The sequence below is a fragment of the Ornithodoros turicata genome, chromosome 3 (assembly GCF_037126465.1).
Source record: "Ornithodoros turicata isolate Travis chromosome 3, ASM3712646v1, whole genome shotgun sequence".
Lineage (NCBI taxonomy): Eukaryota > Metazoa > Arthropoda > Arachnida > Ixodida > Argasidae > Ornithodoros > Ornithodoros turicata.
In genome coordinates, this window is record NC_088203.1 from 60,971,772 (window position 1) to 60,986,552 (window position 14,781).

A 14,781-nucleotide genomic window follows, 5' to 3' on the forward strand; every position below is an offset into this window, starting at 1 on the left:
CTCCCTTCTCGCGGTGCGCCGTGATAGCAACACTGCGTAGTAACGGGCACGAGAAGTTGGACAAAATTGAAAGAACACACTCACACAGACATATACATTCAATGATGATGAGGTGGGCGTTTCAAAGAAGAAAAAAAAAAGATATCTAACCGCGAAACTGAGCACCAGCTACAAAGCTTCTCCAGGGTATATATAGACAGGTAGCGAAACTCCCATAGGTCCCCGCGCCTTCAGATGACGCCGTGATGGAGACTGTCAGCGCCATCCATCCTCTGCGCGGACTACCACCTTTGTAAATAAATGACGTCAGATATTGACGTCAGCAGCATGAATAATAAGCAGTGCATAATTAGACATGGCGCGTTCGCATTTGCGTTGTATTCCCTTCCTCTTTTCCTGACCGAACCATACTAATCACCCAGAGCAGCACTACCAGACAAGAACAGACAAAAATAAATCATATTAGGTTTATTGACAGATATCAGTTTGAAAGACATAGAGTTATCACATGTGAAAACTTTGTCAAAACCTGCAGGTTTTGACGAAGGGTGCCTGTTAACCACAAATAAACAGAAAGTTTCACTTAATGTGGATTCCTAAACTAGACCTAAACGTACACGTAGTGATTAGTTGCTTGTGTTTCTTCAATGATTGGCCATAATGGGTCCGTTGTAGAAAACATGGTATAGTTGCTTAAAACACTCACGCAATCATGGCCGGTCTTTCCATGACGAAATCTTTTTTTTCCCCTTTTTTCTCGGGGGCAGCAACACGGGATGAATAGTACTCATCTGTTCACACGTGTTAATCTTCGTCTACAGCTTCGAGATGTGAACGTGCTTCCTGTTTATTCCAAAAAGTGCACGAACTCTTACACACACACAGCACTTACGTAGTCACTCATTGAAAAATGTGCACATGCGGTTGTAACAAAACCAGGTGGATGCATTGCTTCAATGGAGGACAGCGAATACGCAGGTAAAGCCGACTTAAAGAGAGGGTAAACAACGGGAAATATGAGACGGGCTACAATAGAGAGTGACTAGCAACGTACCAGCATTGTTTGAGATATTAATGACAGTGTATCTTGTAAGAGGTGTTGCCAACGTTTTATTTGGCAACAAGATGAACAAGAAGGACAAACAATGGACAAACGAGACGAACAAGACTCACTCCCTGGTTGAAACCAGACTTGTACGTAACGCGTTACAAGTAATTGCGTTAATTGTAATCAGTTAGTTCTTGAGTAATTTTTTTGAGTAATCAATTACATTTTTGAATAAGTAATTGTTGAGGTAATCCGATTGCAGTTTTGAGTAATCAATTACAGAGCAATCAATTACTTTTGAAGTAGAGTCTGACTCAAAATAAAATGATCTGTGACAAATTTCCTGTGTCTTTGTTGGGCTATTCTACTGTAGTAAGCGGAGAAAATATTCCACTTCTCACGCGCGAGTCTTTCGCGCTATTTCAGCTGTCCCAATCACTTGCGAGTTCTTTTTGTTTCTTTTTGCCTTCGAAGCACACAGGGGCGGTTATTTTTGCATGAATTGAAAGGAACGGCACGAGTAACGCGTTAATTTTATAACCGACACTCAATTACAATTTGAATCGAGTAATTTGTAACGGTAATCAGTTACTCTTGCTACAAGAGTAACGGCAACGGTAATCAATTATTAATTACTTTTTTGGAGTAACGTGCACAAGTCTGGTTGAAACATCCCAAATCGTACCTTCAGTAGTGTATTTGGGAGAAGAGAGCGAAACCTCGCCAAAACCACTCCCAAAAATACCTTTTGGCTACGCCACTAAGCGTAGGCATACTCCTCAGATAGCCCCCTACTATTGCAATTTGAGGGTAGTAATGTAATGGCAACGTATGCTAGCGCATGCGCAAGAAAGCCGAGCAAAGTTTGTTTTGAATGGCAGGTCCATTCTTCGAGGCGTTCGACTCCAAAAAGAAAATATTTTCGCGCATACACTGGCGGAATGTTTCGTTCGATCATAGAAACGTGGTGTGCATTTTGAAAACACTCTGTTTTCACGAATCTTTAGTGATGCTTACCTTTAAAATTGGACGTTTGTGTTGGCTTACTGGGCGAAATCTCCAGAGACAGCACTGATTCGTGCCTTCAAACATTCAGATGACGATGTGTCGACAAAAATACAGCGATGATGTTGCTCGATGGAAATGGTTCGCGAAGAGGCTGGAGCCTAAATACGGGTACATGCAGAGAAAAGAAAACTTGAAGATGTATTCCTAATGCTTGAATAAAAACTTGAGTGCAAAAAAGCCAGGAAGAAAACACAAAGAGCAGTTTTAAGTGTCTTACAACAAGCAAATAATCTGCAAAGGACTTGGAGAACACAAGAAGACAACCCAGCTCCAGCAATGCCCCTGGCAATGAAACTCCGCAATCAGCACCATCAAATAGAATTGTTCTTCTGGTTTAGTCGAGCGAGATTGGCGATTTCACCTTGTGGATGTTTACAACCACATGTATCAGCCGCTGATATTTGCCTAGCACTGAGTGCTTGAGGTCGGCTTTATTTGAAAAAAAAAAAAAACATTGGGCACATTAAGTAGCGGCCCCAGAGCGTAGTGAGCGCGATCCTTTTTACTGAACTGTGTCACTCCTTTTCCGCAGCGCGCCGCTCTTGACAAATTCTCCCGCTCCAGATTGCAGGTCGGAGAGTCTAAAAGCTGGTTTAAGTTAGGGAGCCTCCACGGGTTGCTGCGGCTTCTCCGCATGGAGGCTCCCTAGTTTAAGTCTGGTTTAGAGTCCGACGGAGCGGGGCGTAACGACGCACAGCGCAAGCCGCCGCAGGTGAGTTCATAGTCCGACGACACTCGTCGAAGCGCGGCTTGGCGGCAACGCGCGCGATACTTCAGCCGCCGTCGGGGGAATATAGCAATGCTCTACAGGTGGCGGTGGCCAGTGAGCTGTGCACGGCGTGGGCTCCGGTGGACACGAATTTCCCAACATGGCGTCGCTTTTGATCGAAGCTGCTAAGGAACATGCGTGCATATATAATACACGACGGATGAACTATAATAAAAAAAAAAGATGGAGAACAGCTGGGAAGACACCCCGTGACTTTCTTCTTCACTCTACCTCTTTCCTGTTTGTTTTTCTCTTTTTTCTTGCTCTACTTTTTCATCCGCAAACGCGTCTTGGAGTAGCCAGTCCTCACTGGGTTGGGATTAACCATCTCCATATTTTTCTTTCATTTCCTATTCCAATTCTTCTTCAATTCCGTGTTCATGTTTAGGGGTACCAACCGTGTTACAGTATAGTACAAACATACGCTGGGAACACGGATTGTCTTTAGTCGCATTCCAGCACGCGGGTACAGTTCCCTATCTGCTTTCCCACTATGAAATGTGAAAATCTCCGGAAGATATCTCTGGTCGCGCTGTGCCGAATCCCGTCCGACTATGATCCAGGTAGGATGAGGAAGCGTGGCGTGGCTTGGTGAAGAGGCTGGATGTCGGCGCGGGTGGCGATGGGCGAAGACTACGTCGGGCTGTGATCGGCCTTAAAGGGACGGTCTCGTACCCCCTGCCTCTTTCAGAAAGTGTACCATTCGACTGTCCTTTGTTGAAAATGGAATACTGCTAATTTACCCGACAAAACACGCCACAGTTATTAAATAACCGAATTAAATTGATAAAGATTGCAGAGCATGCCGCGATCTGTGTTGGCAACAATAAGAGTGGCCACGTCGCCCTGCGGGTAAGTCCGTGATAGGATGCAGAAATCGTCTGCTTTTGCGCGAGCTAGTGCATCGGCGTGAGCAGACGACTGTCAGAAGTTACTGGGCACCGCGGCAATTCTCGTACATTTTATTTCGGTTCTCAGGTGAAAAACGCACATTCTAAGAAGTGGCAAGCATGGTGGTTTAGAACAACTACGTTAATCCTCAGAGACAAGTTAAAAGTCGCAGGACAACCCCATCCACAATCACAAATCTGAAGTCGCTGGCCATCGGCGCGCGCGGTCGCATTACAGCTCCGACCAAAAATATATTACGCGCGTTTTCATTACACTCCCCTTTGTACACTGATCATGCTTCGAAATGAAGTGTCGCTGACGATGTACATGGAGAAGGAGTGCGTGCTTATTTAAAAACCTAATTAAATACTCGCGCAAAGAAAACACATGACCTAGCTTCCACGTATCCGATTATGCGCCACACACGGAGGAGAAGTAAGGAGACCGAACTCTGCCGCGCCGCCGTTGAAAAAGTGTGGTCCCGATTCCTCGAGTCTAATTGTGGCCGCGGCGCGGCGCTCGCGCTCCGTCAGGTACTTGCTCCTCTGAAATGACGTTCTTGTAATGCGCTGTGTCAGACTTACTAGTGCATCCAGCGCAAGCAGGAAAAAATATTTTGATAAAGAAACACGATTGTCGTGTATCAAGGAACGATCTCTCTTTGCATTTTTCGCCTGGAGTTGTTGTTGGTGCAACGCGGGAGGCTTTCATTTTACAATGTGGGGAAGCCGCCGTCAAGGGGGATCTGCGTTTGCTCGAGGCTTGAATGTCTAAATAAGCGTAGTGCTCTCGCAGTTAAGAAGCTGTTAAGAATCGCGGAAGTATGTTTTGTTTTATTTGAGATCAAAAGACACCCGAAGGAGCACAAAGGTTGTTGTTTGACATCGTACAGGATGGTAAGTTGCATGACTGGCAAGGCACGACTGCGAGATCTACATTGTTAATGGTGTGCACTGATTATTATTACTTCCCACGAACGTCTCGAAGCGTGAGCAAATGGTGCAATTGAGCACATTTGGATTCCAGCTGTTGCACGACAGCGTCGTAGCGCGCATTTCTACCACACGCTTCGCGTGCACAACGCTTTGGGAAGCGGAAGCTTTTTGTCGTAATTGGGAAGCATCCGCTAGGGTACAGAGGATAGAGTTACATTTCACATGACACCATACACGAATTTAATACCAAGGTGCCAGAACGCACTTTCTGTCACAGGTTTGCAAACGCGGTAGAGGACTGTGTACACGTACTGAGTCCGTACAGTTTAAGGAAGAGATTCCCCAAGACGATTTTCATCTTGGTGTCCGGTTGGGGTGTGAAGCCCATATTTACTGGATTTGGGGCTTTTTTAGCTTGGGTAGAATACCTGGTGTAAACGTTTTGGCAGCATATGCTTGTGCTGAAGTAAATTGAAACTCCTATGCATGGAACTGAACATCAAACTCAGTGTTATTCAAGATGTCAGTGTTGGACAACACACATTACAGACTTTCTTTTCTGTTCCCAAAACCGTAGCATAGCGTGTCACTAAACGTCGCCATACACGAAGTTTTCTTAATTGCTGTACGCAGATAAAACTTTCCCTGTCCCAGCTTATGCGGCGACACCACATAGAAATTCTACATATTCCGAAAAGATCGCGTCCGGAAACTTTAGAGATCTTCAAACATATCATTCCCTCCACGGCATTTAAGTGTGGCTTTTCAGCACAGCCTTTGCTTCCTTTGGAGTAGGTCCCACCTATGACACGAAAACGAGGCAATAGAAATTGCAAAACAAGATTGGAGCTGACCAGAAAACATTAACTCATTGTTGGAGAAATCGTTGTTAATTTTTATAACACAAACACTCGTTTCAACGCTTCTTAGTAGAGTATTCGAGGACAAACAGCGCATTGCCTTACAGGAGATTTCGCGGAGCTAGTACCGGAGGGAACGCGAGCGCCGCGCCGCGGCCAACAATAGACTCGAGGAATCGGGACGTCATTCTCCAGCCGAGTTCGGTCTCCTTACTTCTCCTCCGTGGCGCCACATTATCGGAGACCCCACAGACAATGCTCGGACTACATTCTGCGCTCGCGGAGGTATATGCCCGAGTGTCCCCATTTCGAGATCAAAGAGGATTACTCAACCCAAGGTGCTTCTGCAAGTTACAATTACCATGACAACGACGACACACCCGCAGGCCGACGTCATACGTGACGTATGCATGAGAGAAGCGCAGCTTTCGTCGTCTGCTCTTACGGCACGTTTCGACAAATTCCTCGAGAACGACTTGGTTATTCCGAATGAAACTTTGACGGTTGTATGTGTACAGGACTCGCTATAAATTACGCTATACACATTGCTTACACACAGCGCTTACAATGCCAGTCTGGAGAATCTAGTGCTCGAAACGGTATTCCTTTTTTTTTTTTTGCACTCGTTTACATAAAAATAATAATAATAATAATTTTACTCAAGAAAGCAAACTACAAATATAATAAAACAGGCCCGTCTAATCCGAAAGGCTTGTGGCACTGGGCCTGAAGCAGTCAGCGGCATACAGTTTGACAGTACATGAACATATAAAGGTATGTACTACATCCTATGATGAGGTTGCCGCAGCGCTTTTTTGTTTGTACTTCGATTCCAAAGAAAAACTGTCGAAGGGGACCTCATTAAAGATACGAGGTACATAGCATTGCCTGCGACAAAGTCCATATTTTGTGTGTGAGAAATGCACAACAGGGCAGCATTCGCTAACCGGGGTCCTATATGAGGGGTCCCAAAAATGTTTTTACAACATGCAAGTTATCTTGATAATAACTCTATTATTCATGCAAAAATGACACCTTGATATGTATATTTCTGCCAGAAATATAATATCAAAATACAAATACATATAATACATCAAATATCTGAATTCATTTACACGGCGTTTGTGCAAAAGACTTTTAAACATTTCCGTCGTAGAACAGACTTCTTATTGTTACCCGAAAACTTCAGTAACATATTTGAAAGGCTCCTTTCCTCCATGTTCTCCCTTCTTTTTCTTTCACCTTACACCCGCTCAGAAAAATGATGTCAGTCGACAACCCCAGTGGCAGGGGACTCCCTTTCTTCTGGTGTACGAGTTTGCAAAACCGTACAAAGGAGGTGAAGGGCGATAAAGGCTTCGGGTCGACACACGGAAACCAACCAAAAAAGATATGGGAAGGTCGAGCGGCAAGGCCTTGTAGCGGGTGTCGCGATATGCCCAACACAGTCTTTTTTTTTTTTCCTGAACGCCAAGAGGAACGATTGGACAAAAAATAAAAGGACACGTTGTAGAAAAATAATAACTATGGTCACCTGACAACATAACAGGTTCTTGTTTGAGTGTGGCAAAAAAGTACAGTTCGGCCTCCGTATTATGTGGGACAGGATAATATATGCATTCCTTTTTTTTTAGAAGTATCTCTGAAGCGTACATTTTTACTCCAGATTTCGTTGTGTTGGATGCTGAGGTCTCAGTTAATTCAATCTAAACTTGAAAACGTGAAATTCGGTCGTGGAAAAGCTGAAGAACTGGACACCAGGGAACCGGAAAAAATGTTCCCGGAAAAAATGTCCCCGGAAGAAATGTCCCCGGAAAAAATGTTCCTGGAAGAAATGTCACCTGGAAAAAATGTCCCCTCGAGAAACATCGACTTTTGGTACGCGTGGAATTTTTGCGAAATCCCCGGTTGCGATATTGCAGGTCTTGAAGTCCTCGGGCTCAACATAAATACTAAAATTCCTAACCACTTACTAAGTGTTTTTACTTGGTAAGCTCGACCTACTTTCACTTACGATTTCTCGTAGCGAATACACTACAATCAATTGTCACGTTCGTTGATACAACGTGCACACTTGGCTGGGATATTCTTATTTTGTTTCTTTCTTCTTATACTAAGACGCATATCCTGCGTGACGTCGTACAGACTGATGTGCAATCAGAACGCCGGGATTTTGAGGCTAGATTTAAGGCCTGATGACACAGCTATCCTTTCAGGTTTGAGGGAATTAACGTCTCCCTAGTATTTTTCTTCATCAACATCAACATCAACATACAAGCGGGACGTACTTTTATCTGTACCAGCTCGCGTGGAGTAGCGGTTTGGATGATCGCCTTTCACGTCGAGACTGGGAGGTGACACGGGTTCGAATCCTGTCACCAGGTGTGCTCACTGAGGTTTTCCCTGGGTTTTCCGTCGGACTTTCCTGACGAATATCGGTACACTTATCCCTAAAGTCGGCCCAGGACGCATACTAACCCCCTGTCACCCTCCCTCCTGCTGTCCTCTGTCCACGCCTGTACACCGCGTACAGCAACAGTTGCTTCGCGGCGCTAACACGGAAAAACATTTTCTCTGCTAATTAGCACAAATGTGAAGTGTCACACAAAGTAGTACGACGTCCAGTTTCAACAAATCAGGAGAGAAGATGCATGTCATTCGGAATGGCCAGGAGCATGTCAAGTTCTGTTTTAGAAGTGCGCAGATCGACGTGCAGGGTGATGTGTAAAAATGAAAATAAAATGCGTGGGGAAAAACAACAAAATTGACAGGCAAAAATTTATTTCAATATGTCTGGCGGTGTCACGTCTTGGGAGCCCCATGACTGTACAGGCCGCTTTGTTGCAAGACACAACGACGTAAATTCACCAAAACTGACCCACAGCGACTCCCTAGGCAAAGAAATGCTATGTGTGAGTCATTTTAAAATGGAATTGAATACGAATAAATTAAGCGACTCGTTTAATAACCGTAATTGGATACATATACAACATACATTGGAATACAAACATGTACGGTATATGTATGCCTAAGTATAGCGCTTACTCTTTTTTCCCTACATGTGCCGGGGGGGGGGTATATGTTTATTCACATAAAAAGGAGATGCCGGCCTTGCATGTGCAGCTTCGGGACTATTCAAATATATTCGGTTTAGTAGAAGCATCAATTCGATTTGGAACTCGAACGTTGAATTCCATATTTGATTCGGAAATGGAATAGTATATACGATTACTCGCTTTGGTGCTCAAAAATCCAAACGTTCACACCGTCCTAGTAAATATTCAACGTCCGAAGTCAACCAGTCCACGCCTACCAAAAGTGAATTTTCCTCAGGGGACATTTTTTCCGGGGACATTTCTTCCAGGGAACATTTTTTCCGGGAACAATTTTTCCGGGGGCATTTTTTCCGGGGACATTTCTTCCTGGACCCTGGACACCATGTGAGCCAAATTTATGCGTATTTTAGGAAAATCACTATTCTTGAAGGGCAACACAGATGCAATTACAAAAATTGGGGTTTCCAGAGATGAATATGAGCGCTAGTTGCCAAATGAAGGAATGATCACGGAGAAGTCGTTTCATATAATCAAAGCTCGCCCGAGATGGCAGATCTTCTTCCCCGGAAAAAATGTCCCCAGGAAGAACCGTCCCCAGGGAAAAATGCCCCCGGAGAAATCGTCTACGCAAGAACGAAAGCCGTTTGATCGAACGCGGGACATTTGGTTGAAAGTCATTTGATCGAACACCGTTTGATCGAAACGGCAGCGGTCGTTTGATTGAGTTTTTTTATTGCTTCGTTTGGAGCAGATGCATACTATAAACAAGATTGAACTAAAGTTTTATATGGCTGTTAATACAATATCTGTACTTTATACTATGGCGAAATTTCCTTCTTAGCATTCAGACTTCGAGTGCCTTTCGTGCACATATCACTATCCCATTTCGGATCCGAGCAATGAAAAGGGTGCCCAGAAGAAGCACAGACTATGGGCTGCTCCCAACTTGAAGACATTTTCTTCGGTATGTGTCCTACAGCTACGGGGGATGATTCCGCATTGTTCTATTCAATTCAATTCAGTTTTATTCAATTTTATTTCCTTTCGGATGGGAGAGAGTAAAAAGCCAGAAGGCTGTGCTGTTCGTGAATGACAAATAAAACCTTTCTGCAAATGACCAGTGGTCTCCCCTCTTTAACTGAAAAAAAAGCAAGAAACAAACAAAAAGGACAGGACACTGATTGCCTCATGCTCCATATGTTCGAATCAAAAGTTACAGAAAAAGAGGTGCTAAGGACACGCTGCGACCTTCGAACTCCCTTCGAAAAAACGACTTTCGAATAAACGGCGTCGATCAACCGGCTTTCGACCAAGCGGTCTTCGATCCTTCTCCAAACAGCTTAGGATCTCAGAATATCCAGTTATAATGTGATGAGGAAGATGAGATGGACTGTGGACGATGAACTATCAAAAACAAGCCTAAACTAACCTACCCTGGAAACTAACCTAGGACCCGGCTCTAACCGGTCTGGGGACGCTACGTCCAATGAGACGTTACATCCATCGGTGGACGTAACGGCGCATTGGATGCAACGGCTCATTGGCTATAACGGCACGGTATGGATGTACCGACACGTTGGATGTAACCGCACGGTGGACTTCGTGATCTTTTGGATGTAAATGCTCGATGGATAAGCGGCTTCAGGATATGTCGGTCGTGAACTAATATGGCATTGATGTAGTTTTGGAATCAGCCACTCCATAACACATATTTCGCGCCGTATCCTCGGAATGTTTTTGTTTGTTTATTTTTTCATGATGTGTTGTCATGTGATAAAGAAAAAAAAATGGGGCTGTGAGTTTCGACGACGTCGAACTGGCTACCCCAATACTCTTACACAAACACATGATGAGATGATGAAAAATAGAGCTGATGATTTTTGTTTTCGTGAGAGTCCGTCAAATTACGATGTTTTATGATTTGATATGTTCACAAGTTACAGACAGAGTTGCTGTCGTGAGTGAATAAATTAGGGCAGGTTCTAAATTACGAGGTTGGTCCACAAGTTGAAATCCCCAAATCTCAAAACATTCACGAAATAATATAGTATTAGGTAAAAAAGGTAAAAGCGCATTAGGTAAAAAAGCTGCTGGTCGTGTGTGTCATATTCTGCTTGCCGTCCGTAGTTGGCCTCGCTGAGGGCCGGCCGCTCGTCACGACCAACGCAACAGCGCGCGTCCTAGGCCGACTTCCAAGGAAACCGTACCGGCCGAACCGAACCGTCCGGAATAGCAAGTCGACGTCCCGTTTGGCTGACCTTTAGCCTGTTTTTTTTTGTCTAATAAATATATCCCCCCTCCCCCATCGCTGTCGTTGGTTGCCGTTGGTTTTCCTTGCTTCGCGAACGTGAATCCACGACTTGTCGAAAAGTCAACTGCGCATGCGCGATCGTGATACTCTCGACACCAGGGGGACGCGGGAGCACTGTGCTTCACTTTGGTTGGGAAACATGATTCTCGCATGCGAATAGCCTGTGCATAGGTGAACGAGATGCCAGTGCTTTATGTCGCTTTTGGCTGCACGAACTATTATCGGGGAGGCGCAGAAAATACCGTGGATTTTTTCCGATTCCCATTTGCAAGGTTACATCCCCGGAAACGTCTTTTGTGGGTCCAAGCCGTGAAGAGACAGGAGCCTGATGGCACGCCGTGCCAGCCAAGCGCTCACTCGCGGATATATGGTGCCCATTTCGTTACAGGTAATTAATTGTACTTTTCATGTCTGAAGTACTCACGGACAAAAACTTGAGCAATGTTTTCTTCCATAATTATAAGGGAGCCCGTCAACGACAGAAGGGCACCCGGATTTCGTGCCGAGTGTTTTCACCTAGGCCGGCTCAAACACTGCACCGCTGCACTCGTTGGAAGAAACGAAGTAGACGCGCATCAGGTAACCACGAAAACAATTTTCATCTCATTTCGTAAGTTGGTTGTGATTGTCCGGTTAATCGCGCGAAAAAATATCATGGCGCGTGATGATGACGAGATTGAGAATTCATTCAGTGGTCATATAAGGTCGCCAGATGGGCAAGCAAATGAGGCAGGAAGCAGTACAAATATTACAAAGCATTAAAAGATAATACAGGTTATAACAAGCACAGGCTGTAATCAGTATGACACTGCAACATTTTTGTGGGTACACTGAGTTTACCGGTTCTGAGATGGTTCCATAGAGAAGACAAAAATTGTGATGAAGGAAACATATGAGATGGCGTGATCTAGTATTGTTGTTGGAAAAGTCTCGTCAGATTGTCTTTCGATGTTCACGTACTGCCATAGGTACGCCTGGAGCATGGGACATCTCTTGCGTGAGGTGCAACAGTGAGGAGCATGCTTCAACTGTTGGTTGTAGTCCTAGCCGTGCATGCATGTAGGGCAGTGTAATAGTCACAGGAAGTCAGTGCAGTGATACTCGTTTGTCTTAATTTCATTTACCCAGACAGTGGTGCTGCAACATCGACAGAGGGACACGGTAGCTGACAGAATATGGACAGGGAAGGTCACCGAAATAATTGACGCTTAAAGGAGTACAGAGGGCCATCCAAAAAAAATTCAGATTAAGACATGTGATGAAAGTGTGTGTGTCATTATACCACATAGCGCGAAAGGTTTTGATGGGTGCAATTCGTTTCCCAGAAAAAAACTCACATAAACATAGCTCCGCGCGTTCACCCTTAACTCGCCACTCCAGCTATAACGAGGATGAGGAGGTATGATGGCACGTCACCGATGACGGCATAAGGAGACTCGTTCTGGTTTGCCGGTCAGTGGGGGTCAGCGCCTTGTCCCTTTACCGCCGTAAACCTGTTTTGCCAGTTTTCCCGGAGAATTAGGGATAGAAGGAGCGGCCGAAGCATTACCGAGCAAGGAAAAAGGCTTTATCAGAACCCCGAACAGCCGAGTAGCAGACGACAGCGGAGTAGCGGACAACATTTCTCTAGGCCAATCAGCGAGCGTTCTCCTTATAGCGTCAGCGCGAGGTTCCAGGCAGATCACAGGCTGGTACTGCTCTTCACCACCGTTGCGCACGGTCGCTTTTTGCAGCGTATTTTAAATTCAACGTCTGCGATAATTATGACTCTGTGGTGTAAATTACTTCGCACGGTGCATCTTACTGGCCTACTTAACAGTTTTAAATGAAGAAAACTGGGTGTTAAAAATGACTTCTGTGCTACTTTAAGTAACCCACGGGGTAGCCAGGCCAGTGAGGAAGACAGTCCCATGGGAACACAATCAGCGTGCAAGTGTCAGGCATCATTGAGGACACAGTTAGGTGTAGTACCCCGGCTACTGATGCCAATGTCCCTAGCCAGTCCGAAAAAAAACTCCAGACAGGGCACAGATAACATTAATGCACAGTACCAGGACACGGTTGCCATGTGCGTTTCGGAGGCCCCTGGGGACATGCCAGTGGTTAGTCCACCAGCCACCGACAATGACGTGGTCAACCGCAGTGACCCAAACCCAAGCGAAGGCACAATAAGCCTGGGTGACCGTGGTAAGGTTTTGAAATGGAGTAGTGTCGTGAAAACATCCTCCCTGCCGCATTTCTATGATTTTCCTGCTGCACAAACCTCAGACAATATGCTCTCTATTTCAGATCCTCATCAGCCCTGTTCATCATGCACTACGGTTGTCAACAGAGATGCTGCGGAGAAGATTGCATCAATGCAAAAAGAGATGGAAGAGTTAAAGGCAAAGATGTTATACATGGAATGCGGCATAGAGAGAGCCAAGTCACAGCTTTTGAATGTGGACCTTATCAGAGGATCAACAGAGAATGCCATGTCCTACACTGGTCTTCCAAGTTTTGAAGCGTTTAGAAGTCTGTTTCGGTACCTCCACCGGGACGCCAGCAAGATGACGTACTGGGGACTCTGCAACCGTAAAGAAAATGAGACACGAGGCAAGCTGAAGGAGACCGAGCTTCTTGACGAATTTTTTATGGTTCTTGTCCGCCTGAGAACTGGCATGCCTGGTAGGGAAGTTGCAAGGAATTTCATGCTATCGGAGGGCCATTTCAGTCGTATATTTGCAACGCGGATCAATTTTCTTGTCCATAAGCTCAAAGCAATAGCAACCTTTCCAGCAGTGGACAATATAAAGCCGTATTTGCCCAAGTCCTTTCAAGGTTTCGAGAACACTCGGCTGGTACTAGATGCCACTGAAATTCGTATTCAGAAACCCTCCTCCCTGAATGCGCCGAGACGAACGTTTTCAACATAGAAGCATTACAATACCTACAAAGCTGTAATTGGTTGCACGCCCGACGGGTATATTGCCTTCGTGTCAAAGCTGTGGGGTGGATCTGTTTTGGATAGTCTTGTGGTGGAGGAGAGTGGCATCTTGGACCAACTCCAACCAGGTGATGGGATCATGGTAGATAAAGGATTCGTGTTCCCTGCACTGCCACCACCCATTACATTGTACAGACCGCCATATCGTCAGAGTCACGAACCCCGGATGAGTTGTGCTGACGTTATAGAAACAAGACGTGTGGTGCGTGCCAGGGTGCATGTTGAGAGGGCCATTCGCAGAGTAAAGTCCTTCCATATCCTGGATAAGCCATTCCCAATATCTATGATTGATATTGCAGAGTAGGTATTCCATGTGTGCTGTTTCCTTAGCAATTTTCGCCTGCCGCTTATTGCTGATCACTAACTGGATCTGCTAACTGCATGTTTTGTACATATTGCACAGCAAGTTGTTGTCCACCAAATAGAAATTTTGCAACATCTCCTACAAGGTGTCCCGTGTTGCTTTTATGGATGTGGGTTTGCTCACAGTCATGTTCGTTTAACATGTTAGTTCAACCGGGGAGCAGAAAACGGCATTGTGATTAGTTACTGGCATTGCACATAAATTCAATAGACACATAAGTTGCGTAGGTTAAAGCATTTATTCCATCTTGTTTATTTTTAATTTCAGACCAGGACCTTGCTCACACATGTAGTAGCCGTTCTTCCATTGTGTATATGACACATACTGTCCTTTTGTGTACAGTTTTCCTAATCTTCTCACACGCTGTGTTAAAAGCTCGGGAACCAACGCGTGTTTTGCAAAATGCAGTAGTGCAGGGAGCACTTCTGTCTCCCAAAACGTAACGTCAAAAACGATTCTTTCAATGTTAATCGACCTCCATGTGCTTCCGGCA

General features: G+C 45.1%; 1 long non-coding RNA gene across 1 annotated transcript in view; it reads right to left on the reverse strand.

Annotated features, from left to right (window-relative positions):
* LOC135388517 (uncharacterized) overlaps positions 1–14,781 on the reverse strand; it is a 44,558-nt gene that overhangs the window by 10,692 nt on the left and 19,085 nt on the right. Inside the window, exon 2 of the long non-coding RNA XR_010421445.1 lies at positions 2,066–2,214. This is a non-coding gene — a long non-coding RNA (uncharacterized LOC135388517). The remainder of the gene's footprint in view (positions 1–2,065; positions 2,215–14,781) is intronic.